Source organism: Mobula birostris, chromosome 3 (assembly GCF_030028105.1).
Source record: "Mobula birostris isolate sMobBir1 chromosome 3, sMobBir1.hap1, whole genome shotgun sequence".
Classification (NCBI taxonomy): domain Eukaryota; kingdom Metazoa; phylum Chordata; class Chondrichthyes; order Myliobatiformes; family Myliobatidae; genus Mobula; species Mobula birostris.
Window position 1 is genome coordinate 214,930,845 of NC_092372.1, and position 27,831 is coordinate 214,958,675.

Genomic DNA, 27,831 nt, shown 5'->3' on the forward strand with positions numbered 1-27,831 from the left:
GGAACAGGACGAGAGAAGGATATTAGGAAGAGACTGTCAGTTCTCCGAGGGCAGCCCTCACCTCCTCCAGAAGAGCCATATGATCTGGCTAACTTTAAAAGTGCTGATAAACTAAACAGAAGCAAAAATAGACGGTGATATACCTATCTCGAGAAATACATGTTATAATGTGGATTTTTTATTACTCAATTTTTTAAAAAAAATCATTTATTCATTCCTTTTTCCCCACCTAAATGAGAATATATACATGGGAGGAATACACAGGGAAATCATTTCTGTGTAATGGACACAGTTTTTGTTTAAATTTACTTTTATAGGTAATGCAGTGGGGGCCCTCAACCCACAGGTAGGAGGGGCTATCCCCCATGGCTAGACTTTTCTTCTAGCCCAACCCAGGGTCATCTAGAGACCCCAGCCTTGGAACCACACCTTCCTTACCTTTCTTTTTATTATTCACTTTTCTTGCTTCTTATTTGTTCAGGGAGTAGATCGATTAAGTTATATTCTGCAAATTTCAATGATACAGAGTAAGACCATAGATTTTGGGTATATACCTCAAGAATGGTTGAAAAGAGATAAATATAAATACTTAATGAATGTACTGCTGGTGACTGGTAAAAAAGACCCTTACTAGGAAATGGTTATCACAGGAGAGCCGAACTTTAAATGTATGGACGGAAATTACAATGAACATTTACAAAATGGAGAAGATAACAACATCTATTAATCATAAGTTGGAACAATTTTATTCATACTGGAAAAAATGGTTTAACCACATAACATCTCATAGGCCTGATTTTATTCTCACAATCAATGAATACGTTGTTAAAAAAAAATCACTCCCTATTCTGTACAGTTTTCTTCTTTCGATTGTTCTTTCTTTCCTCTCCTTTCTATAAGTGTATACTTCAGATAAATATTATGTGGAGATTTGTGACAAATATGATTATATGATATATATGTACAGTATCTGAAATACATCCCATGGAAATGTTTGTTTGATGATGAAACTCAATAAAAAATAAATTACAAAGAAATGTTGAGTATTGAGTGAAGCTGCCCAAGGACTCAGCAACCCAGGAAAAATTCTAAATTCTTGTTAACACACAGATTCTTATTATATAGATCAATCTTATTCCTTATCATTAGCAGTTAACAATGAGTCATTAAAAATAATACATTATGATTGGGATTGATTCAGGTAATACGAATACCAACTGTGCTCTGCCTGGAAATAAACTGCCTGACAACAGTTTGGAATTAGAAATGCTTTTTTATAAATCAAAGACTCTGCTTACTCAGGTTAAATTGCAAAAGACATGAGGATGAGAGAAACCCAGCCCTGTAGAAATTGTGTTTAATATTGATAGAATACAGCAGTTAATAAAAACACTATCTTCCGTTTGTATAGCACCTTTAAAGCAAGAAAACAGCCACAACAGCCACAGGCATACAACTGGATGGCAAGTATATTAGGGAAGATTACTAAAAGCATTATTAAAATATATTAGTATATACATGATAGAAGACAGACATCTTTGTACAGGTCTTAGGAGAGGAGGCAGACGGACTGTAAGACGTAATGAGGAAATTCCAGCTATACAGGCCTCAACTCCTGAAAGCAAGATCTGCAATGATGGGACGAAGTAAAAATCTAGGGCAACACGGAAGCACAACAGTTAGCGCCACACTATTACAGCTCAGGTCATCAAAGTTCAGTTCCAGCGTCCTCTGTAAGGAATTTGTATGTTCTCACCGTGACTGTGTGTGTTTCCTCCGGGTGCTCTGGTTTCCTCCCACTGTCCAAAGATGTACCAGTTGGTAGGTGAATTGGTCATTGTAAGTTGTTCTGTGATTAGGCTAGGGTTAATTAGGTGGGCTGCTGGGCTGGAAGGGCCTGTTCCCACTGTATCTCGAAATAAAATAAAAATAGAATGCACAAACTGGAGGACCACAGGGCTTCAGAAGATCTTAAGGAAGAGTTGTGCCGTCATGTAAAGGTTCAGAATACTAACATTCTGGCAACATTGGCCAAGTAGTACATCAGTGGCAAATGAACAAGACTTGCTGATGGGCTATGGTCAATGAATGGAGGAGGGTAGATATTGAGAGATCTAGCAGAAAAGATTTACGAAGATATTGCCAGAACTACAGGGCCTGAGTTATAGGAAGAGGTTTGTCTTTATTACATGGAATATAGGAGAATGAGGGGCATTTTTAAAAATGATCTTTTCCCCAGGGTAGGGGAGATGAGATCTAGGGGGCATAGATTTAGGGTAAGGGGGAAGTGGCAAGGGGCAACCTTTTCACATCGAGGATGGCGAGTACAGGGAATGAGCTGCCAAAGGAGATGGTTGAGGCAGGTACTATAGTATCATTTAAGGAGTTCCTGGAAGGGTAGATCTTAGTGGGATACAGACCAAACACAGGAAATTGGGACTAGATGGGTCAGCATGGACTTGTTCAAGTTCAAGTACAAGTTTGGTGTATTGACATTCAACCATGCATGTATACACCGCCAAAAGAAATAATGTTTTTCTGGACAAGACAGTAAACACAACTCACAAACACAACACAAAGTAATATTACCATAAATAAATTAACAATAATGTGCATTTACGACACAATCTCAGAAGTAAACAGTATAACTGACGCTTCATCCCTTTGTGCCTCAGATTTTTGTATTTTCTCTCCAGTTAGAAAATAATCAACCCTTTCATTTCTTCTACTAAAGTGCATTACCATGTAGCGATGTGCTACGCACAGAGCTAGAAATAACGACACGCAGTCTGTAAGTTGCACTTGAGACTAGTATATTCAAACTTCGTGGCACTGGCTTTTACACAGTTCCTTTCCCGCCCTCTCTGGGCGGAAATGACGTCAGAGGTGTATTACAAAAGTCTCTTCCTGTACGCGAGCTTTCTCCCCTTGCTGGTGAAGAAGGCCCAGCGCCACTTTGGGGCTGGCCTCTCTGCCGACGTGCACACCATTTTGTGAACCGGTTCACCTGCGTAGAAAGTGGGTCACCACAACCATACACTTCCCGACATTGAATTTCATCTGCCACTTCTTTGCCCACTCTCCTAATCTGTCTGAGTCCTTTTGTGGCCTATTTCCTCAAAACTACCTGCCTCCAACTATCTTCATGTCATTTGCAAACTTTGCAACAGAGCCATTAACCCCATCATTCAAATCATTGACATATACCATAAAAAGAATTGGTCCCAACATAGACCCCTGTGGAACACCACTAGTCACTGGCAGCCAACCATAAAAGGCTCCCTTTTTTCCCCACTTTTTGCCTCCTGCTGATCAGCTACTGCTTTATCAATGCTAGAATGCCATGGGCTTGTAGCTTGTTAATCAGCCTCATTTGTGGCACCTTGTAAAAAGGCCTTCTGAAAATCCAAGTACACAAAATCAACCAATTCTTCTTTCTCTATCCTGCTTGTTATTTCTACAATGAATTCTAACAGATTTGTCATGCGAGATTTTCCCTTGTAGAAACCATGCTGACTATGGTCTATTTTATCATGTGCCTCCAAGTACCCTGAAACCACATCCTTAATAATCGATTCCAATATCTTCCCAAACACTGAGGTCAGACCAACTGGCCTACAATTTTCTTTCTTCTGCCTCTCTCTCTTCTTTAAGATTGGAGTGTCATTTGCAATTTTCCAGTCTTCTAGAACTATTACAGAATCTAGTGATACTTGAAAAATCATTACTAATGCCTCCAGTCTCTTCAGCTACCTCTTTCAGATCACTGGGGTGTATACCATCTGGTCCAGGTGACTTATCCACCTTCAGTTTTCTAAGAACCTTTTCCCTAGTAATGGTACCTTCATACACCTCATGACCCCTGACACCTGGGACTTCCACCATACTGCTAGTGTCCTCCACAGTGAAGATTGTTGCAAAGTACTTATTCAGTTCATCCACCATTTCCTTGTTCCTCCATTACTAGCTCACCAGCATCACATTCCACTGGTCCAACATCCACTCTCACCTCTCTTTTACACTTTATCTATCTGAAGAAACTTTTGATACGCTCTTTAATATTATTGGCTTGCTTACTTTTATATTCCATCTTTACCCTCTTAATTACTTTTTTAGTTGCCTTCTGTTGGCTTTTAAAAGCTTCCCAATCCTCAAATTTCCCACTAACTTTTGCTCTATTATATGCCCTCTCTTTGGCTTTTATGTTGGCTTTGACTTCTCTTGTTAGCAATGGTTGTGTCATCTTGCTTTTAGAATACTTCTTCCTTTTTGGGATGTATATGTCCCAAGCCTTCCGAATTGCTTCCAGAAATTCCAGCTGCTGCTCTGCCGTCATCCCTGCCAATGTTCTCCAATCAATTCTAGCAAACTCCTCTCCTCTCTCAGGCCTCTGAAATTTCCTTTACTCCACTGTAATACTGATACATCTAAAATTTCAGGGTGAATTTGATCATATTATGACCACCTTCCCCTAAGGGTTCTTTTATCTTAAGCTCTTTAATCAATTCCAGTTCATTACACAACATTCAATGCAGAGTATCTGATCCCCTAATGGGCTCAACCACGAGCTGCTCTAAAAATGAGTCATCTCGTAGGCATTCTAGAAACTCCTCCTCTTGGAATTCCACACCAACCTGATTTTCCCCAATTGACAAGCATATCAAAATCCCCCTTGACTATTATAACATTACCCTTTTGCCATGCACTTTCTATCTCCTGTTGTAACTTGTAGACCATATCCTTACTGCTGCTTGGAGATCTATATATAACTTCCATCAGGGTCTTTTCACCCTTGCAGTTCCTTAGCTGTATTCACAGATTCAACACCTTCCAACCCTATGTCACCTCTTTCTAATGTTTTGATTTCACTTATCAACAGAGCAACACCGCCTCTTCTGCTTTCCTAACTATCCTTTCAATACAATGTGTATCCTTGGCCATTAAGCTCCCAGCTATAATCTTCCTTCAGCCATGATTCAGTGATGCCTCCTACACTATACATGCTAATGTGTAATTGTGCTACAAGTTCATTGACCTTATTCTGTATATTACGCACATTCAAATATAACATCTTTAGTCCTGTATTCACCCTTTTCAATTTTTTCCACCTTTTACATTGTAACCCATCCTATTGACTGCAATTTTACCCTGTTATCTTGTCAGGAGTTTCACTGCACATTGCCTCTGTTTGAAACCAACCTCCTCATCTTCAGCACCATCATTTCAGTTCCCATCCCCCTGCTAAATTATTTTAAATCTACCCCAACAACTCTTGCCAACCTGCCCACAAGGATATTGGACCCCCTCGGGTTCAGGTGTAACTCATCCCTTTTGTATAGGCCATACCTTCCACAGAAGAGATCCCAATGATCCATAAATATGAACCCCTGCCCCCTGCACCAGTTTCTCAGCCATGCATTCAGCTGCCAGACCATCCTGTTCTTACCCTCAATGGCATTTGGCACAGGCAGCAATCCAGAGATGACTATTCTGGAGGACCTGTTTCTCAACTTTCTATCCAGCTCCCTAAAATCTCACTTCAGGACCTCCTCACCTTGTCTACCTATGTCACTGGTGCCAATATGTACCAAGACTTCGGGCTGCTCACCTTTACCCTTGAAAATGCCATGGACACAATCCAAGACATCCCTGATCCTGGCACCAGGGAGACAACATACCACTGGGTGTCTCTACCACATCCACAGAACCTTGTCTCTATTCCTCTGATTAAAGAGTCTTCTATCAACATTGCAGTTCTCTTCAGCTCTCTGCTCTTTGGAGCCATAGCACCAGACTCAGTGTCTGGTCACTCTGGCTCCCCCCCCACCCCCACCGGTAGGTCGACCCCCTCAATAGCATTTAAAGTTATATACTGATGGATAGAAGAGAGACCATAATGATCCTCTCAGCAATCCTCACAATCCTTTGTAGGGACTTGTGGTCTGATGCCCTGCAATTCCCATACCAGATAATGATGCAGCTGGTCAGGACACTCTCAATGGTGCTCCTGTAAAAGTTGGTTAGAATGGGAGTGGGAGGGGGCGTCGGGAGGAGCCTTGTTCACCTCAATCGCCACAGGAATTGGAGACACTACTGTGTATCCTTGAGGGCCAAAAAAAGTGATGTTGAGGAACCAGGTGAGATCATCCATTACATGTGCTCCCAGGAACTCTGTCCTTCTACCTCTATACAGAACAGCTATTTATGTCCTGAGAGGAGTAGTCAGCCTGCACCTTCCTAAAATCAACAATCATCTCTTCAGTCTTGACCAAATTGAGACTCAAGTTGTTGTGTTCACACCACACTACCTCTTCTCTGTATGACGTCTCGTCTTCATTGATGAGGACAACCATTAGCAAACTTGATGAGTCAGTTTGAACTGGATCTAGAAATGCAGTCATGTGTCAGCAATGTGAACAACAGCAGGCTGAGCACACAGCTGAAGGGAATGTTGGTGCTCAGTGTGATTGAGCTATTTATGTTTCTGCCAACACTGACTGTGGTCTTTCTGTTAAGAAGTCCAGCATCCAGTTACAGAAACAGGTGATGAGACCCAACGAGGATCGTTTACCCACCAGTTTCTGAACGATGATCGTGTTAAGTGCCAAGCTGAAGTTGATAAGCAGTATCCTGGTGTATGAGGTCAGAGTAAATGCAGAGGTTATGGCATCATCAATGGACTAATCTGAACGATAAGCGAACTGGAAAGATTCCAATGTAGCAAGAAAATGGGATTTAATGAGCTCCATAGCCAGCTACTCAAAGCACTTCATTATTGTTCACATCAGTGCCACTGGATGGTAGGTTACTGTCACCCTCTTTAGCATGAGGATGATGGTGGCCACCCTTAAGCTCGTGGGGACAATGGACTGTCCACAGCAATGTTGAAGATGTCTGTTCCAACCTATGTATAATTGACCAGGCAGTATATTATCAGGCCCCACAGCTTTATATGGGTTGGCCCTAGATAAGGTCGTTCTCACATCAGCTGTGGCCAGACAGAGTGCCCGCTCTTTGAGGGGAAGGGGGGGGCCTTCCTCGCCAGCACCTCGTTCTGTGCAACAAACCAAGTGTAAAAGTCATTCAGCCTATCAGGAAGAGAAGCATCACTGTGATGACAGCAGGGTGGACTGTAGTCCGTTCATTCAGCTCACCAGAAAGAGAGGCGTCCATTATGACCTACATGCCCTGTACACGTGCTTCATATCTCTGGTGTCACAGAAATGGATGCACATTCTCTATGAATAATCCTGTTTTGCCTTCCTGATGGCATGGGAAAGCATAGCTCTTGCTGACCAGAGAACCATCCTGTCTACCTCGCCCCCTCCCTCCCACCAATCTGAAGGAAGCATCCTGATTTCTCAGCCATACCCAGACTTCTGCTGTCAGCCAAGGCTTCTGACATCACTCACATAGTTGTGTTTAATAACAGCGATGTCCTCTATTAGTTAGGCTGATGTTCTACCATTCTATAAATAGCTGAATGTGGAGGTACAGAAGCATGTTAGTAATCAGAAGAGGCAGGGACAGCCAGTATTTGTCATTTTCAGGATATGGGACAAGAAATTAATTTAAGCAGACAAAAGTAGCAGAATAAAGAAATGTGCACACAAGAGATAGACAAGAATGTAAGCAGAAATATGAGACAGATTTTATCATTCTTATCACACACTGAGAGCACCTAATCAATGCAAAATTGTACAGAACAGGTCCATCAAATACTGTCAGGCACCTTGAGAGTATTTCATTACAAATTCCAGCAATTTTTCAAATATTGTACATCCAGAATATTCTCAGCTATTCAAAATGTTGAGTTACGATTCAAGGAATTAAGATTTACAATAGATCAAGACAGGTTAATTAAATTTTAGATGTTGGAGGTCTAAAAACAAAAGACTATAATGTAAGACTGAAAGCCCAACTTTTTTTCTCAATGCATTATTTGAGAGAGAAATTTTAAACTTTCTTGGAAAGTTTAATCTTAGTTGAAGTAACATCCTCTGAACTACACGGGATGGTTATCCTCTATTTTATTTTATCGATAAATGCACAGATTTACCAAAACAATCTCCTTTATCTAACCTTAGCTAGTTAAAAGTGGCAGCCCTCCCCACCATTGAGCACATCTACAAGGAGTGTTGCCATGAGAAGCAGCATCCATCGTCATCCTGGATGGAGTGCTGCCACCATGCAGGCCATGCTCTCTTCTCATTGCTACCATCAGTAATGAGGCCTTGGAACAGTTATTATGCTTCAAGCATCTGGCTGCTGAACCAGCATAAATAACTTCACTTACCAGAACAATGAACACAACCTATAGGCTCACTTCCAAGGACTCTACAACTCATGTCCTCAATGTATTTATTTATTATCTATTTATTTACTTATTATTATTTTTCTGTTTGCAAATTTGTATTCTTTTGCATATTGTTTGTCAGTTTTGTGTGTAGTTGTCTTTTGCACATTGGCTGATCACCCAAGTTGGTGCAGTCTTTCATTGATTCTACTATGGTTATTATTCTATTATGGATTTTTTCCAGTATGCCCACAAGAAAATGAATTTCAGGGTTGTATATGGGGACGTATATGCACTTTGATACTAAATTTACTTTACTGAAATGGATTTGATAGACGAATTAGCTCATTCTGTGCTGGTACAACTCGATGACCAAAATTCTTTAATATCTTAATTGTGAGATCTGTGCCTCTCCTTCCAAAACACTGTATTTGACCAACATTTTGACCATGTGTCGTAATACTCAAGTCATTAGGTGTCTAATTATGTTTGATAATGTTCTTATGAAGTACTGAGAGACATTTTTACTGCATTCAAAATGTAATAAAACTATTTTGTATAATTTGGCAATAAAATCCCATTCCAAATTCTAACTTCCATGGGAGATCTGTGCTCTAAAGGTATATCAATCTTCCACACCACCTCAATATTTCAACAGACTTTACTGCCTACAGAATTGGATTACTAACACAAATGCAAAGCGCTCAGTATTACATCAACATCTTTTGATCACTTTCTAAGTCTTCTATTTGTGAATTAGGCTCCCCGATATTACCTCTAAACTTAACACTGTAATATTAAAATTTAGGTAAAATAAGATGTAAAATCATATCAGCGTCTTAGTCCCATTTGATTAACAAATCAGATTTATCAATTTTTTTAAAATTTAAAATCATAAGACTACAGAGCTTTATAAAAAAAACGCAAACAACAGGAATTCTGCAGATGCTGGAAATTCAAGCAACACACATCAAAGTTGCTGGTGAACGCAGCAGGCCAGGCAGCAGCTGTAGGAAGAGGTGCAGTCGACGTTTCAGGCTGAGACCCTTTGTCAGGACAAACTGAAGGAAGAGTGAGTAAGGGACTTGAAAGTTGGAGGGGGAGGGGGAGATCCAAAATGATAGGAGAAGACAGGAGGGGGAGGGATAGAGCCAAAAGCTGGACAGGTGATAGGCAAAAGGGGATACGAGAGGATCATGGGACAGGAGGTCCGGGAAGAAAGACAAGGGGAAGGGGGGACCCAGAGGATGATATCCCACCACTAAGCACATCTTTCCCTCCCCCCCCCCCGGCATTCCGCAGCGATCGCTCCCTACGCAACTCCCTTGTCCATTCGTCCCCCCCATCCCTCCCCACTGATCTCCCTCCTGGCACTTATCCGTGTAAGCGCAATAAGTGCTACACGTGCCCTTACACTTCCTCCCTTACCACCATTCAGGGACCCAGACAGTCCTTCCAGGTGAGGCAACACTTCACCTGAGAGTCAACTGGGGTGATATACTGCGTCCAGTGCTCCCGATGTGGCCTTTTATATATTGGCGAGACCCGACGCAGACTGGGAGACCGCTTTGCTGAACATCTACGCTCTGTCCGCCAGAGAAAGCAGGATCTCCCAGTGGCCACACATTTTAATTCCACATCCCATTCCCATTCTGACATGTCTATCCACGGCCTCCTCTACTGTAAAGATGAAGCCACACTCAGGTTGGAGGAACAACACCTTATATTCCGTCTGGGTAGCCTCCAACCTGATGGCATGAACATCGACTTCTCTAACTTCCGCTAAGGCCCCACCTCCCCCTTGTACCCCATCTGTTACTTATTTTTATGCACACATTCTTCCTCTCACTCTCCTTTTTCTCCCTCTTGCCCATCCTCTGGGTCCCCCTACCCCTGTCTTTCTTCCTGGACCTCCTGTCCCATGATCCTCTCGTATCCCCTTTTGCCAATCACCTGTCCAGCTCTTGGCTCTATCCCTCCCCCTCCTGTCTTCTCCTATCATTTTGGATCTCCCCCTCCCCCTCCAACTTTCAAATCCCTTACTCACTCTTCCTTCAGTTAGTCCTGACGAAGGGTCTCGGCCTGAAACGTCGACTGCACCTCTTCCTACAGATGCTGCCTAGCCTGCTGCGTTCACCAGCAACTTTAATGTGTGTTGCCAGAGCTTTATAAAAGTTGGCACAGAATACAAAACTGAAGGGAAAATTAAGTTATGGAACTTACAAAACTATATTGAGATCCAAAATGGTCATCAAAAGTTTTTCTCTCTTCTTACAGGCAATATCTCACTTATTAAGCATTTCAAGCATTGTGTTTATATTCAAACTATACAGTGCCTATAAAAAGTATTCACGCCCCCCCCCCCCCCCGGAAGTTTTTGTGTTTTACAACATCGAATCACAGTGGGTCTAATTTGGCTTTTTTTGACACTGATCAACAGAAAGAGACTCTTCCGTGTCAAAGTGAAAACGGATGGCTACAAAATTATCTAAATTAATTACAAATATAAAACACAAAATAATTCAATGCATAATTACTCACCCCCTTCAAGTCAGTATTTAGTAGATGCACCTTTGGCAGCAATTACAGCCTTGAGTCTGTGTGGATAGGTCTCTATCAGCTTTGCACATCTGGACACTAATTTTTCCCCATTCTTCTTTACAAAACTGCTCAAGCTCTGTCAGATTGCATGGGGATCATGTGTGAACAGCACTTCTCAAACCGGCCATAAATTCTCAATTGGATTGAGGTCTAGACTCTGATTAGGCTACTCCAGGACATTAACTTTGCTGTTTTTAAGCCATTCTTGTATAGCTTTGGCTTTATGCTTGGGGTCATTGTCTTGCTGGGAAACAAATCTTCTCCCAAGTCGCAGTTCTCTTGCAAACTGCATCGTTTCCCTCTAGAATTTCCCTGTATTTTGCTGCATTTATTTTACCCTCAACCTTCACAAGCCTTCCAGGGCTGCTGCAGTGAAGCATCCCCACAGCATGATGCAGGCACCACCATGCTTTACAATACAGATGGTGTGTTTTTGATGATGTGCGGTGTTTGGCTTATGCCAAACATAGCATTTAGTTTGATGGCCAAAAGGCTCGATTTTGGTTTCACCAGACAATAGCACCTTTTTCCAGCTGACTTCAGAGTCTCCCACATACCTTCTGGCAAACTCCAGCTGAGATTTCGTGAGAGATTTTTTTTCAACAGTGGCTTTCTCTTTGCCACTCTCCCATAAAGCACCTGGGCAAAGGTTGTTGTATACACAATCTCTCCCATTTCAGCCACTGAATCTTGTAACTCTTCCAAAGTTGTCATAGGTCTCTTGGTGGCCTCCCTCATGAGTTCCCTTCATCCACGGTCACTCAGTTTTTGAGGATGGCCTGCTCTAGGCAGATTTTTAGTGGTGCCATATTCCTTCCATTTCTTGATGACTGACTTAACTGTACCTCAAGGGATATCCAGTGACTTGGAAGTTTTCTTCTATCCATCTCCTGACTGTGCTTTTCAAAAACCTTTTTGCGGATTTGCTTGGACTGTTCTTTTGTCTTCATGGTGTAGTTTTTGCCAGGATACTGACCCACCAGCAGTTGGACCTTCCAGACACAGGAGTATTTTTACTACGATCAATTGAAACACCTTGACTGCACACAAGTCTCCAAACCAGATCTCCATTTAACCAATTACATAGAAATGTAGAAAACCTACAGCACAATACAGGCCCTTCGGCCCACAAAGCTGTGCCGAACATGTCCTTACCTTAGGACTACCTAGGCTTACCCATAGCTCTCTACTTTTCTAAGCTCCATGTATCCATCCAGGAGTCTCTTAAGAGACCCTATTGTTTCCGTCTTCACCGCCACTGGCAGCCCATTCCACACACTCACCACTCTCTGCGTAAAAAACTTACCCCTGACATCTCCTCTGTGCCTACTTCCAAGCACCTTAAAAATATATAATTACAGGACGTCTAAAACCAAATGTCTGCACCAGTGATGATTTGGTGTGTAATATTAAAGGGGGTGAATACTTATCAATTATTTTGTGTCTTATACTTGTAATTAATCTAGATCAGTTTGTAGAGATCTGTTTTCACTTTGACACGAAAGAATCTTTTTCTGTTGATGCGTCAAAAAAGCCAAATTAAATCCATTGTGATTCAATATTGTAAAACAATAAAATATGAAAACTCCCAAGGGAAGTGAATACTTTTTATAAGCACTGTATTTGCAGCAAAAAAAAATGGACTTTGTAAGAACAAAATGGTTAGACTATAATTAAGATTACAGTGCACAGTTTTGGGTATCTCATATAGAAATGGCATTGGAGCCTTTGAAATTAGGTAGAGTAGATTCTCTAGGATGGACAGTACAACAGTGCTGGTAGAGTTGCTGTCTATGTTCAATACTAACCTCCACTGCTACCGGTGTGAAGTCTCCATGTAATCTCATGGATGTCCTCCAATGACACAAAGATTTAAAGTCTGAGTAATACAACATGGAATTGTGTGTTGGTAGGTTAAATGACCAGAGAAAATTCTTGCTGGAGTCATGCTGACTTGTAGAATGTCGTGGCAGTTGCTAGGAGCATGGGAAGAATAAAATGGTATTAGTGTAAATGTGTGCTGGATGGTCAACATGGACCTGTTTGACTGAAGAGCCCATTTCCATACTACTGTAAGACAGACGAAGGAGCAGAATTAAGCCATTTGGCCTATCAGGTCTGCTCCATCATTCTATCATGGCTGATTTATTATCCTTCTCAATCCCATTCTCCCACCTTCTGTTAACTTTTGATATCCTTAATAAACCTCCCATGCTCAATCACTCTATGAATAATATTGGTGGATGGATTTCTCTAGTTATGGGGGGAGATGATGGCCTATTCTCACTGGAATAGTCCAGACAGACAGCATTTTAATAGAAGCTTCATAAACATATGCTGAGTTTTCATAAGCTAATTAATACCTCAATTAACAAATTATTCCAGTTTAGTAGACCAAGGAAGTCCAGTGTTTGGAGGTTTGGCCTGTAGAACAGTCAGAATAAACTCGAGTGGTTGTTCATTCTTTTCTCAAAGAGCAGCAGACCTCTGGAATTTTCTGTAGGCTGTTATGTTGGATCCTAACTGGATGGAGTTGATCAAAGCCTTGTCTAAGGCAGAAACCACAGCAGGCTAGTTCTCTATAAATACATATGCTACTAATGGTGAACTGAAGACAATTTAACCAATTTATGGCTGACAAATATTACAGAATCTGTCTCCTGTTACTTGCAACTCCTTTTACCTCAGATGGCTATATATCACTCTAATCACATTGCTATACAGAATGGAACATGATTCACTGAAATAACACAGAATGAAGGAATTGGCAAAATGAAATCTTAAAGCTGAAAGATGCATTGTGACCTGTCATTAGGTTATGCCATTAATAGTGGAGAAATTCATGACTGCTAATAATCAATGTAATAGGAGTCGCAGTTCAATCACTTGAGACGAGTATGATGTTCTCCTGTCTATTTGGTAGGTCTTCAGGTGTCTGTAAAGGCCAATCCGGGATCAGAATCAAAATCGGGTCTAATATCACCGGCATATGTCGTGAAATTTGTTAACTTCCACATATTCCAGGATGTTAGAGTGGATTCCCTTGGCTGTGTGCGACATTTTAACAAGGGGAGGCTGATGCACGGGCAGCCTGGACAAGGTTCCTAATGTGGGATCCATGGATCCCTTAGTTAATGGTAAAGGGTCCAAGGCATAAAAAATGGTTGGGAACCCCTGCACAACACGGTCCTGGACAGATCGGGGTCAGAGTCCAATGGCAAGATCTGGGGAGCCTTCACTGCTGCAGCCTTCCTCTGCCTTCACAGCCATGTTGATGTGTCATCTTCTTCCACCAGCTCTTCTTGGTTGAATCGCTCTTTGTCTGGAACCTACCCACTTACCTTACCACCATGATGACCTATCAGGAACTAAGCGCCAGACAGCTAAATTCCAAACAGTATCACTCTCAGGGCACATAAACCCCTCCACAGTGACAAGGTGATGATCCTTAGAGAAGAAATGTAATAACAACTTGCACTCAACTGTATACTGACTTCAGTGAGACTGTCTGGTTCGGGAATTGCACCGTCTTGGATCGCAAGACCCTGAAGCGGATAGTGAGGTCAGCTGAGAAGATCATCAGGGTGTCTCTTCCCGCCATTGCAGACATTTACACTACACGCTGCACCCGTAAAGCCAACAGCATTGTGAAGGACCCCACGCAGCCTCATACAAACTCTTCTCCCTCCTGCCATCTGGCAAAAGGTATCGAAGCATTCGGGCTCTCACGACCAGACTGTGCAACAGTTTCTTCTCCCAAGCCATCAGATTCCTTAATACCCAGTCTCTGGACTGACATCTACATCATTTGTTATTATATTGTAATTTGTCCTCTACTGTGCCTATTGTCTTATTATTTATTGTACTGCCCTGCACTGTTTTGTGCACTTTATGTAGTCCTGTGTTGGTCTGTAGTCGAGTGTAGTTTTTGTGTTGTTTTACGTAGTCTAGTGTAGCCTTGTGTTGTCTCACTTAGTCTGGTGTAGTTTTGTGTTGTTTCATATAGCACCATGATCCTGGAAAAACATTGTTTAGTTTTTACCGTGTACTGTACCAGCAGTGAAATGACAATAAAAAGCGACTTGACTTGACTTGAATGTCAGGGAGTCTGACAGCTAACAGCTGATATTCTCACACATTCTTACAGCCAGCAAACAAAAACCAAATTTTATAAACTGTCATGTGGACTTGCGCATTGAATTGGTCCAACCTGTCTGTGGAATGCGATTCATTGCTCTTTGAATGTAAATCATTATGCAAAGTACAAAGTGAAAACAGCTAGCTTGGTGTGATGTCCTTTCTACACTCACAATAACTTAAAGGATAAAGACAAAGGTGAACACTGCAACTCATCACCATAGCTAAAAATAGTAAGGGAGGAGGGTAACATAAATCAGCAAGTGAGCAGATGACACCAAAATTAATTTGAAAAAAAAACTGGGTTTGTAAGAGGGAAGGAAGGATAGCAGGAAATAAATTTGACAGACTTGAGTTGCTGAATTAACTGGAAGACTACCACATATGTCTTTAACAGAGTGAGGAAGAAAGTGCAAATAGGCATAAGAGGAACAAAAAAAAGCCGGGGCTTTACAGTACCAAAGGTTTTTTTTAAAAAAAGTAATATGAGAAATATTCAGAAATTCTAGGAGAAACAGATAAAACTGTACTGGAAAAATAATGAAATTCAGATGATAAAGAATAAAGAGAAAAGGCTAGAGCTAAATGAGGGTCGACTGTTTGACCAGCCATCTATTCCGTCGTGTAAAGTGGATTACATTACCCTTTCACATCATCGACACAAATGATGGTAAATGAATGAACATGGGCTTATAGAGCATTCAAAAATTTTAAGGAAAGAAGTACTGTGTGACTCACAACACGCTGGAGGAACTCAGCAGGTCGTACAGCAACCGTGGAAACGATCAGTCAACGTTTCGGGCCAGAACCCTTCCTCAGTCCAGCGTGTTGTGAGTGTTGCTTTGACCCAAGCATCAGCAGAGTATTTTGTGTTTACTGTATGACTACAGGATAAAAGTTTCAGACTGCAATACCTTAATACAGAAAGCTGATTTAATGTGAAAAACAGAATCCAGAGAGTCAAGTTCTACATAAATACTCCAGTAAATAAGCATCATAAACGGTAGCCCAGCAGTAGTGAGAAGCTAGTAGCTCGGGGTGTTGAAGTTCAGAGTTCAATTCCAACATCATCTGTAAGGAGTCTGGACACTCTCACCAAAGAATATGTGTGTTTTCTCTATGCTTCTTCAGTTTCCTCTTAGGCTAGAGTTAAATCAAGGTTTGTTGGGGTGGTTCAGTTCGAAGGGCCTATACTGCACTGTATCACTAAACATATAAATAATGAGGAGAAATTTATGATTAGAAGATTAAAGGCACTTTCATTTTATCGTTAGAATTTATGGTAATACTGCACTATTTTCATACATAAACATGATAAATTCCTAAAATCTGATGACACCCATCTCTTAAAATGACTAAGGACATGATGGAACACTGGTTTTCATTATCTAAAGATTGCACTTGAGAACTAAAGGATAGAGAATATGGAAAATTATAGGTCAGATAGCTTGATGATAACAGTAGGGGAAATGTTTGAAATTATCCCTTGGAGCAGGCATTCCCAACCTTGGGTCCACGGACATCTCGGTTAATGGAAGGAGTCCACAGCATATAAAGAAAATGGCTGGGAACTCATGCTGAAGAGAAATAGTAACAAGGTGCTAAAAAGGGCTGGCCAGTGGTGTAGTGGTATCAGCACTGGACTTCGAGGCAGAGGGTACTGAGTTTGAATCTGGCCGGTTCCCAACCTGGGGCAGCGTGCACATAGAAGAAAGGCCTGGCAATCTACTTCCATATCTTGCCATGAAAACCCCATGGACAACAACACTATCAATAGGGTTGCCACAAGTCAATGGCGACTCAATGGCACTCAACAACAACTAAAAAGAAATCACTGGGCAGAGTGGCGTTTGGCAAATTTGTTTATTTTCAGGTTGGAAGTAGCAGATTAGATTATGTAAAGTTAGTAGATAAATGCATTTGGACAAATTACTTTTAATAAGTTACACAAGCACTTATTAAATGGAATAACAGTACAGGGAATTGGATTTATATAGACTAAAAATTAGACAGCAAACAATAAGAATAAACAGGTCATTTTCAGGTTGGGTACTATTTGGTGAATAGTGCTCATTTCCTTACTGTTCATGATCTAATCGATGATCGAACTTGAGAAAATCAAGGGTAAGAGAGTAAGTAATATTTGCTGGGCGGCAAAACAAATTCTTCGATGGATACAGAATGGCTCCATGGGGGATGGCATAGTGAACATGCAAGGTCATGTCAGATGGACTGTACTGTGGAAAAGTATGAGGTTATTCACTTTGGTCAAAGAAATACAGAAGACTGAAGAGTGAACTGGGAACTGTGTTGATATCCAGAGCAACCTAGACATCTTTGAGCAGAAATCATTCAAAAGTACAACAATTAGGAAAGCAAATGGCCTTTACTGCAAGAAGACATGAATGGAAAATGAAAATACATGGAATTCTAATGAAACTACATCTGTAATATTGTCTAAACTCTGATCTTTCTTCTGAAAAAAAAACCCAACAATAGGAGGTTTATCCTATGAGAGATGAAGCAGAACGGACATATGCTCTCGAGTTTATGAAGATGAGAAGAGATCTGATTGAAATGCACACAGTTAATATGGGGTTTTATAGAGTTGCTGTTTCCTCTGGCTAGGGTGTCCAAACAGGTCATACTCTCAAAATAAAAGAGGTGGCTACTGACGAATCAGAGGAAACACTGGAAATCTCAACACAAGAGGGCTGCAGAGCCTCAGTTGCTGAGTACTTTAGCTATTGAGGGAATCAAGTGGTTAGTGTGGGAAAATGGCATTAAGGTAGATGATTAACCATGATTGTATTGAATGGCAAAGCTGGCAAGAGGAGCCTTGTGGCTCCTCCTGCTTCAATTTCTTGTGTTCTTAGATTCAAAGCTAAGCAACCATTTTACTTTGCCTTGTTTATAACTAGAGTGATGGATCCTAATCTTCTATTAGATTTCAAACACTTAAAAATACAATTTTGTGAAATGAAGTATAATGGCTCTTGTTTGTACATACCAAAAAAAATAAGCAAAAAGGATTTCCTTTCGAGGAAGTAGAACACTACTCGAAGATATTTACAAAGAATTATCCCTCAAAGGAGCTTTCACATGGTCAAACTCTAAATGCTTTAGCATTTTTGTAACAATAGAATTGGATGTTGGCCTAGCAAACCCTTTATAGAGTGCTCTTCAGAATCTTGAAGCAACTCCAAAGGGCCCTTAGAAGAGCTGGGATTTTTCTTTGCTTCTGTGGAGATAATATTAACTGTTAAATAACCTACAGCAGCAAATGTATCCAGGCAGTGTTAACTGCCCATCCTGAACTGTTGTTAGGAAGATAATGGTGAGTCACCATCTTGAAGATACTCTCACGTTCTTGTCAGGAAGACAAATAATTTGTTTTGTCCACCATGAAATAAATAGAATATTTTCAAACAAGAGTGGCTTATGACTTGTAAGAAAACTTGTGCTGGAGTTATTCTTTTGTGTCTGCTGACCAGCAAAATCGACGCTCCATAAAGGAGGAGACACAAACTGCTGGAGGAACTCATCAGGCCAGGCAGCATCTATGGAAAAGAGTAAACAGTCGATGTTTTGGGCTAAGACCCTTCATTAAGAAGGGTATTGGCCCGAAACGTTGACCACTTACTATTTTCCATAGTTTCTTGACCTGTTGAGTTCTTCTAGCATTTTGTAGGCACAGTCTCACTCAACATGTTTGTCTTGTGTTGTAGACTAAGAAAAGGCTTTGGAGAGTTAGATGAATTTCTTGGGTCAGAGATTCTTATTTTTTTTAAAACCTGCTTGGAGCCTGTATTCACATGCTCTGGTCAAGTTGGGTTTGGTTTCAGTAAATGATAAGATCTTTGATCTTGATGAGAGGAGGTGTGGTATGAATAATTCCATTGAATGTCAACAGAAAGGAATAAATTCTCACTTACTGGGGTTGGATATTGCCTACAGAGAAGATGTTACATTTACTTATATTCTTAATTGTAAGAGTACACTTAGGATTGAGAGAGTGCAGTAAAGTGTTCACTGTTGGCTCTTAGAATAGTCTGTTCATCATAACAGAAGTTATGCTCTGTTTAGAAGAATCTCATTAAAACATGCAAAATTATTAATAGGCTTAATAAGGAATGATAGCTTTTTTAGCTAGAGTATCTATATACAGGGGTCACATTCTCAAGATAAGGTTTGGACATTCAGTAGAGAGATAAAATATTTCACCCCAGATAGTAGATCTTTGATATTCTCAATTCAAGATTCAAAAGAGCTGTCAATAGTATTTTGGTTCCTAAAGGAATCAAAAGTTCTGGTTTGAGTGAAAGAAAATGCCTCTGAAGTAAAAGATAAATCTTGGTCTTACTGAATGGTGGAGCAGAAGGAGAGATTGCATTCTTGCTCCTGTTTCTTAAGTTCTTATCGTCAAATGATTGCATTCAGTAAAGAATGCTATCATTCAGAAAACCTGACAGTATTTCAAGGGTCTTCAGACAAAATACCTGGTGTTGACTGTCATGCAGTCAATCTCCTATTCATTTCTATAAATGTCAAATGATGATTGGAGTAAGGGCAGACAGTGGATAACTTCACTCACCTCAACAGTGAGATGATCACTGAACAATCCATGGATTCACTTTCAAGGACTATATAACTTATATTCTCAATATTATTTACTTATTATTAGTAGCAGTAGTATCTTTAGTACTTGACTTTTTTTGCACACTGGTTGTTTGTCAGTGTTTGTGTGTAGTTTTTCATTGATTCTATTGTATCTCTTTATTCAATTGTGTATGCCTACAGGAAAATGAATCTTTGGATAGTATACGGTGACATACATGTACTAATTTATTTTGAACTTTGAGAAATCACATATGGAGGCACAACAATCAATTCATTACTAGCTACCTTTTGAATACCTATCAACCATGCTTTCACAAAAGGTTTTGCTGGAGGATAAAGTCAATAACTATATGCATAGAAATTATAGCAAGCAAAGAATGTCATAAATCAAGTTTGAAAGCTTTAATCAATACTGTTCATAATGATCTATTAGAAGAAATTATAAACATTGCCAAATCCAAATAAATATTTACAATATAAAACTATAAAACTGCTTACCAGATTTTAAAAATTCAATGGCCATTATACTGGTATTATTCAGAACTTTGTAAATTAACTGCAATCCTGTCACTTTAGTGTTTTCTACTAGAGATCAGAGGTGATTTTACTAATTGCATATCTATAATATACATTGATTGTTAATATTCTTTCATTGTGAAGCTTTGCATCTGTTCAATTGCTCTAGGCTCTTGAAATGATACAAAATGTCATACGAGAAAATTACAATTTTCTGTAATTGGCCTTAATAAAATGTGGCTTTCATTGTGCTTTTCCCTTATTCAGTTTCTGATCATTAATTCCAAATCGGTGTAACCTTTTCTCAAAAGGGTTGGGTGACTTGCATATAGTATAGCTGCAGAGAGTATGTGCTAGAAATACCAGTATTTACATGAGGAGTGTTTGATGGCTCTGGGCCTGTATATGCTGGAGGGAGAATCGGTGGGGGCGGGGGGGGGCCTACTGAAAGATGTTGAATACTGAAAAAGCCTTTATAGAGTGGATATTTCCTATAGAGAATTCATCTAGGACCAGAAGGCAGAGCCTCAGAATACAAAGGACGCCCCTTTAGAACAGAGATGAGGACGAGTTTCTTTAGCTAGAGGTGGTGAATCTGTGGAATTCATTGCCAGCGACAACTATGAAGGCCAAGTCATTGGGTATATTTAAAGCAGAGTTTGATAAGTTCTTGATTAGTAAGGGTGCCAAAAGTTATGGGGAGAAGGCAGGAGAATGGGGTTAAGAGGGATAATAAATCATGATGGAATGGTGGATCCTCATAGAAATACAGCTTCTTTACCAATAAAAAAAAATGAAAGTATAGGTCTGTTAAATGTCAGATTGTTTAAGTTCAATCTGCTTTTTAGTTAATGTTACAAATGGCTCTTGCAAAGCTAACATAGTTTGGAATTTTCTGTTTTAGCTGAGTAGGTAAGAAGCTGTCTTTTTCACCATTTTAAGGACATATTTGCTACCATAACATTAGTACCTGCAATAATAATGTAGTTGTGCTGCAATACAATGATATTGTCATACATGGGACAATTTGGTCCACAGGCATCCAATGCAATAGTCTGCACATGCAATCCCTACTGCAAGAAAGCCATATTGTTGCCACTAAATGCAGAATTACACTGCTGGAAGAGGTAGAGAATTTCAGTATGTGGTACCTCAGTCAGCAGAATACAATTACCAATGGTAGGTGCAGCTGGTAATAAATCATTTATTTACCAACGCAAATCAGTCTAATGTCCAAGACACAGGACTCCAAGCAGTGCCTTAATCTATGTACCTGTAAATAACTTAAAAGTATAGAAAGTAAATAAGAGATGATATTATATGGTCTATGGGGTAGCAAGGAAGATGTTGCTATATAAAACACAAACAACAGGAATTCTGCAGATGTTGGAAATTCAAGCAACACACATCAAAGTTGCTGGTGAACGCAGCAGGCCAGGCAGCATCTGTAGGAAGAGGTGCAGTCGACGTTTCAGGCCGAGACCCTTCGTCAGGACTAACTGAAGGAAGAGTGAGTAAGGGATTTGAAAGTTGGAGGGGGAGGGAGAGATCCAAAATGATAGGAGAAGACAGGAGGGGGAAGGATAGAGCCAAGAGCTGGACAGGTGATAGGCAAAAGGGGATACGAGAGGATCATGGGACAGGAGGTCCGGGAAGAAAGACAAGGGGGGGGGACCCAGAGGATGGGCAAGAGGTATATTCAGAGGGACAGAGGGAGAAAAAGGAGAGTGAGAGAAAGAATGTGTGCATAAAAATAAGTAACAGATGGGGTACGAGGGGGAGGTGGGGCCTTAGCGGAAGTTAGAGAAGTCGATGTTCATGCCATCAGGTTGGAGGCTACCCAGACGGAATATAAGGTGTTGTTCCTCCAACCTGAGTGTGGCTTCATCTTTACAGTAGAGGAGGCCGTGGATAGACATGTCAGAATGGGAATGGGATGTGGAATTGAAATGCGTGGCCACTGGGAGATCCTGCTTTCTCTGGCGGACAAAGCGTAGATGTTCAGCAAAGCGGTCTACCAGTCTGCGTCGGGTCTCGCCAATATATAAAAGGCCACATCGGGAGCACTGGACGCAGTATATCACCCCAGTTGACTCACAGGTGAAGTGTTGCCTCACCTGGAAGGACTGTCTGGGGCCCTGAATGGTGGTAAGGGAGGAAGTGTAAGGGCATGTGTAGCACTTGTTGCGCTTACATGGATAAGTGCCAGGAGGGAGATCAGTGGGGAGGGATGGGAGGGACAAATGGACAAGGGAGTTGCGTAGGGAGCGATCCCTGCGGAATGCAGAGAGAGGGGGTGAGGGAAAGATGTGCTTAGTGGTGGGATCCCGTTGGAGGTGGCGGAAGTTACGGAGAATAATATGTTGGACCCATTCTGACATGTCTATCCACCCACATCCCATTCCCATTCTGACATGTCTATCCACCCACATCCCATTCCCATTCTGACATGTCTATCCACGGCCTCCTCTACTGTAAAGATGAAGCCACACTCAGGTTGGAGGAACAACACCTTATATTCCGTCTGGGTAGCCGCCAACCTGATGGCATGAACATCGACTTCTCTAACTTCCGCTAAGGCCCCACCTCCCCCTCGTACCCCATCTGTTACTTATTTTTATGCACACATTCTTTCTCTCACTCTCCTTTTTCTCCCTCTGTCCCTCTGAATATACCTCTTGCCCATCCTCTGGGTCCCCCCCCCCGTCTTTCTTCCCGTACCTTCTGTCCCATGATCCTCTCGTATCCCCTTTTGCCTATCACCTGTCCAGCTCTTGGCTCTATCCCTCCCCCTCCTGTCTTCTCCTATCATTTTGGATCTCCCCCTCCCCCTCCAACTTTCAAATCCCTTACTCACTCTTCCTTTAGTTAGTCCTGACGAAGGGTCTCGGCCTGAAACGTCGACTGCACCTCTTCCTACAGATGCTGCCTGGCCTGCTGCGTTCACCAGCAACTTTGATGTGTGTTGCTATATAAAACAGCTTGCTTGTTACATAGTCAATCTTCAAGACAGATTTGGGATGTTGGAAGGTTCATTCATATCTGCTCCAGTACCAAGAAAACATAATTGGTTTCCATTTCTTGCCAGCATTCCAGAGGAAGACTTAACTACTGTAAGTAGTACTATACTGTAAACTGCCATTAGCTCCAGACATTCTGAAACATAGTAATGAATTATTAACATCCAGAACTATATGAACAGCATTTATTTCTGATGCCCCTCCAATGTGCTGAAGATGACTGAGCCTTAAATGAACACACTCTTGGAATCCTTTGACTCTTTATGTGAGTTGGCAACAGCACATGACGAACGTTGAGCTCTGTAACAACCTACCAATGCTCTCCAGTAAAATCGAGGCAAGAAGACTGCAACTAGCGGGGCACTGTCTACACCACCCTGAGCTACCTTCCAGCCTAGTCATCATATGGGAGCCCAAGCACGGGAGGATGAACCCTGGGCGCCCTCCCAAGACTATGGTGAACACGCTCCTAGAAGACAACAGCGTGGCTAATGTAGATGAACTGAACACGCTGATGAGGGAGAGGGAGAAGTGGAGAGTCCATCATCGTGCCCAACGCCAGCCCCCTAGGCATGAGTCGATGTAGTAGTTTGGTAACAAAGTGACGTCAAGCTTCTCTAGCATTAAATTATTGCCAAGAAGGGAGTCTGCAGAAGGACTTAGATTAGGAGAATGGGAAAGAAGTGGCTGATGGAATGTAGAATAGGGAAGTGAGTAATCATGCTTGTTGGCAGAAGGAATACAGACATAACACTATTTTCTAAATGGGGAGAAAATATAGTGGGAGAGTCTAGGTCCAAAGTGCACAGCCTCAGAATAGAAAGATGTCCCAATAGAACAGATATGAGGAGAAATTTCCTCAGAGGGTGGAGAATCTGTGGAATTCATTGCCACAGACAGCTATGGAGACCAAGTTAAAGCAGAGGTTGATAGATTCTTGATTAGTAAAGGTACCAAAGGTTATGAGGAAAAGGCAGGATACTGGTGTTGTTTTTAGTCATAGTCATACTTTAGTGATCCCAGGGGAAATTGGTTTTCGTTACAGCTGCTCCATAATAATAAATAGTAATAAAACCATAAATAGTTAAATAGTAATATGTAAATTATGCCAGTAAATTATGAAATAAGTCCAGGACCAGCCTATTGGCTCAGGGTGTCTGACCCTCCAAGGGAGGAGTTGTAAAGTTTGATGGTCACAGGCAGGAATGACCTCCTATGATGCTCTGTGTTGCATCTCGGTGGAATAAGTCTCTGGCTGAATGTACTCCTGTGCCCAACCAGACATTATGTAGTGGATGGGAGACATTGTCCAAGATGGCATGCAACTTAGACAGCATCCTCTTTTCAGACACCACCGTCAGAGAATCCAGTTCCATCTCCACAACATCACTGGCCTTATGAATGAGTTTGTTGATTCTGTTGGTGTCTGCTACCTTCAGCCTGCTGCCCTAGCACACAACAGCAAACATGATAGCACTGGCCACCACAGACTCGTAGAACATCCTCAGCATCATCCGGCAGATGTTAAAGGACCTCAGTCTCCTCAGGAAATAGAGACGGCTCTGACCCTTCTTGCAGACAGCCTCAGTGTTCTTTGACCAGTCCAGTTTATTGTTGCAAGTAAAAACCCTTCAACCATGCTTTTGTCTTTTATGAAGCCAACACAATCTTTGCTAAGCAAAGATTCATTGCTCAGCTAAGTTGACTTATCCAACTGAAGAGCAAATTCTATTTTCCTAATTCTTCCACATTTTCACACATTTCATCTATTCATTTTTGAACAGTTGCCGCTGAGCTGAACTGATTTAAAAATTATTTGGTCTGGTGACAGTTGGCAGAAACATTCCTTCTGATTGTATGGGGCTTTCCAGATTTAGCAATGAAACGCTGTATGCAGCACGCAAACCAGCACTACTTTATTGTGAAGTGCTGGCAAACATGTTTTAAAGTGTTTTACATTTCTGAAAGTTTTCACGAGGTGACTGAAAATAAACCAAGTGCTTCTTTGCTTTATCAAAGTGTATTCCCTTCAAATGTTCAAGAAGCCTGAATGATTTCATTGCCTCAGCAGACACGTTGGTGGTTGCTTGGTGCTGATACAAATCTATATTCCAGATACTCCACACTGTACTGTCTACATTTCTTTTTCATTTGGTCTGCTTCTGCCATCTCCATCATGGATTAACAACCAAAATCAACCACCTGTTGTTTAAATTCAACCTCAAGTGCTGCAATCCATACAGGGGAACGTGACATCATCACAGCTCAGGCAAAACCTGATTCCTGCCTGAAGGTACATAAAAGGTGGGGGTGGGGGGGGGTAGTGATATCTCAGTTGGGCCGTGGGCTAGAGAAATGCAATCAAGACCCTTCAAGAGGGCAGATTCTGAACTTTACCCTACTGAATGACTAATTCACAGGAATTGTGCCACTGCGTGACTGGAGTACGGACTTGTACCAGTTAACACTTTACTACAGTTGTTGCTTCTCTCCGTGCCTTGTGGTGTATCAGGCAACAACCTTGCCATTTCTTTAACATTTGTCTGTTTTTAACTAGGCTAAGTTGCTAGCTCAACACTCAACCCAGCTCAGTAGCAAGAATCCAGCTGGATTCGAACTCCAGGCCACTCACCTCAAATTCCAGTGCAATACACTACCAGCCAGCAACTGTACTACAGTACTGAACAGAAATAATGTGCAGGCTAGGCCCACAAAAACCTTGATTTTCCTCAGTTCAGATTTTTCACGCTATGGCTAAATACAAGTGTCACTGTACTCACTACCTCTTTTTAATCTCTCCCTCTCCCAGTGTAAAGTGCCCTCCTGCTTCAAATTATCCACCATTGTCCCTGTACTGAAAAAGACCAAGGCAACATGCCTGAACAACTGCCGTCCTGTTGCACTCACCTCAATAATAAGCAAATGCTTTGAGAAGCCGGTCAAGGATTACTTCTGTAGCCTGCTACCACCCAAACTGGACTCCCTACAATTCGCCTACCGATACAAAAGATCGACAAATGACGCAACAGCCACTGCCCTACACACCGTCCTTACACATCTGGAGAAGGATGCTTATGTGAGAATGCTGTTCTTGGACTACAGTTCAACATTCAACACCACAGTTCCATTCAGGCTTGACAAGAAGCTCAGAGACCTTGGCCATGACCCTGCCTCGTGCAGCTGGATCCTGGGCTTCCCGTCAGATCGCCAACAGGTTGTAAGAGTGGGCTCCCTCACCTCCAACCCTCTGACTCTCAATACAGGAGCCCCTCAGGGCTGCGTACTGAGACCCCTCCCTTATTCCCTGTGTACTCATGACTGTATCGCCAGCCACAGCTCCAATCTGCTAAGTATATTTGCAGACAACACTACATTGATTGGCCTCATCTCAAACAATAACGAGGTGGGGCCTACAGGGAAGAAGTCATCTCTCTGGCACAGTGGAGCCAAGAAAACAACCTCTCCCTCAATGTCGCAAAAACAAAGGAGCTGGTTGTGGATTACAGGAGGAATGGAGATGGGCTAACCCCTATTGACATCAATGGATCTGGGGTTGAGAGGGTGAACAGCTTCAGGTTCCTCAGCATCCACATCACCAAAGACCTCACATGGTATGTACACACCAGCTGTGTGGTGAAAAAGGCACAACAGTGCCTCTTTCACCTCAGACGTTTGAGGAAGTTTGGTATAGGGCCCCAAATCCTAAGAACTTTCTACAGGGGCACAATTGAGAGCATCCTGACTGGCTGCATCACTGCCTGATATGGGAACTGTACCTCCCTTAATCGCAGGATTCTGCAGAGAGCGGTGCGGCCAGCCTAGTGCATCTGTAGTTGTGAACTTCTCACTATTCAGGACATCTACAAGGACAGCTGTGTAAAAAGGGCCTGTAGGATCATTGGGGACCCAAGCCATCCCAACCACAATCTGTTCCAGCTGCTACCATTCAGGAAGTGGTACTGCAGCATAAAAGCCAGGACCAACAGGCTCCGGAACAGCTTCTTCCACCAGGCCATCAGACTGATGAACTCACGCTGATTTGTGTGTACTCTATATTACATTGACTGTTCTACTTATTATAATTATAAATTACTATGATTGCACATTTAAATGGAGACGTAACGTAAAGATTTTTACTCATGTATGTGAAGGATTTAAGAAATAAAGTCAATTCAATTCACTTTTCAACAACTATAACACACTTCGAACAGTCATAGAGAACGATGAGCTAGCAAGAGATGAAGTGATCATTATAATCAATTATGAGGCACTGAGGATCAAATGCTTATAAATAAGTGACTAATTTCTTAACTTAAACCTGTAATCCCTCAGTTGCCCCCATTGCTTCCAAGCATCCCCCCCAGTGCCCCCTTTATCTGTATCATCTCCCCCTTAGAAACACCTACCACACCCACCCCCCGGGGGGTGCTATATCACCCACATTTGGAACCACTGGTCGAAAGTGTAACTTATAAAATCATAATCTTTCATCTCTACAGGATGACTTCCCTGCTATGGACAAAAAAATGGACATGTTGTGCAGGAAGATAAGCAATAGAATGCTCACTTGCCAGCAAAAACATTGCCATTAAATTAGCATTAAAAGCTGACTACTCTTGACGTAAGTAAATATTAGGTCAA

The 27,831-nt window shown here is 41.6% G+C and overlaps 1 protein-coding gene across 8 annotated transcripts in view; it reads right to left on the reverse strand.

The window, feature by feature from the left end:
- The window catches only part of galnt11 (UDP-N-acetyl-alpha-D-galactosamine:polypeptide N-acetylgalactosaminyltransferase 11 (GalNAc-T11)), a 138,491-nt gene that overhangs the window by 60,397 nt on the left and 50,263 nt on the right, over positions 1-27,831 (reverse strand). The window contains exon 1 of one of the 8 annotated variants that reach the window (XM_072254083.1): positions 12,706-12,873. The exons of 6 other annotated variants lie outside the window; for them this stretch is intronic. The gene's annotated coding sequence lies outside the window, so the exon portion shown is untranslated. Of the gene's footprint in view, positions 1-438; positions 463-12,705; positions 12,874-27,831 lie in introns of those variants that run through there. One more of the 8 variants, XM_072254077.1, reaches the window with a different exon arrangement.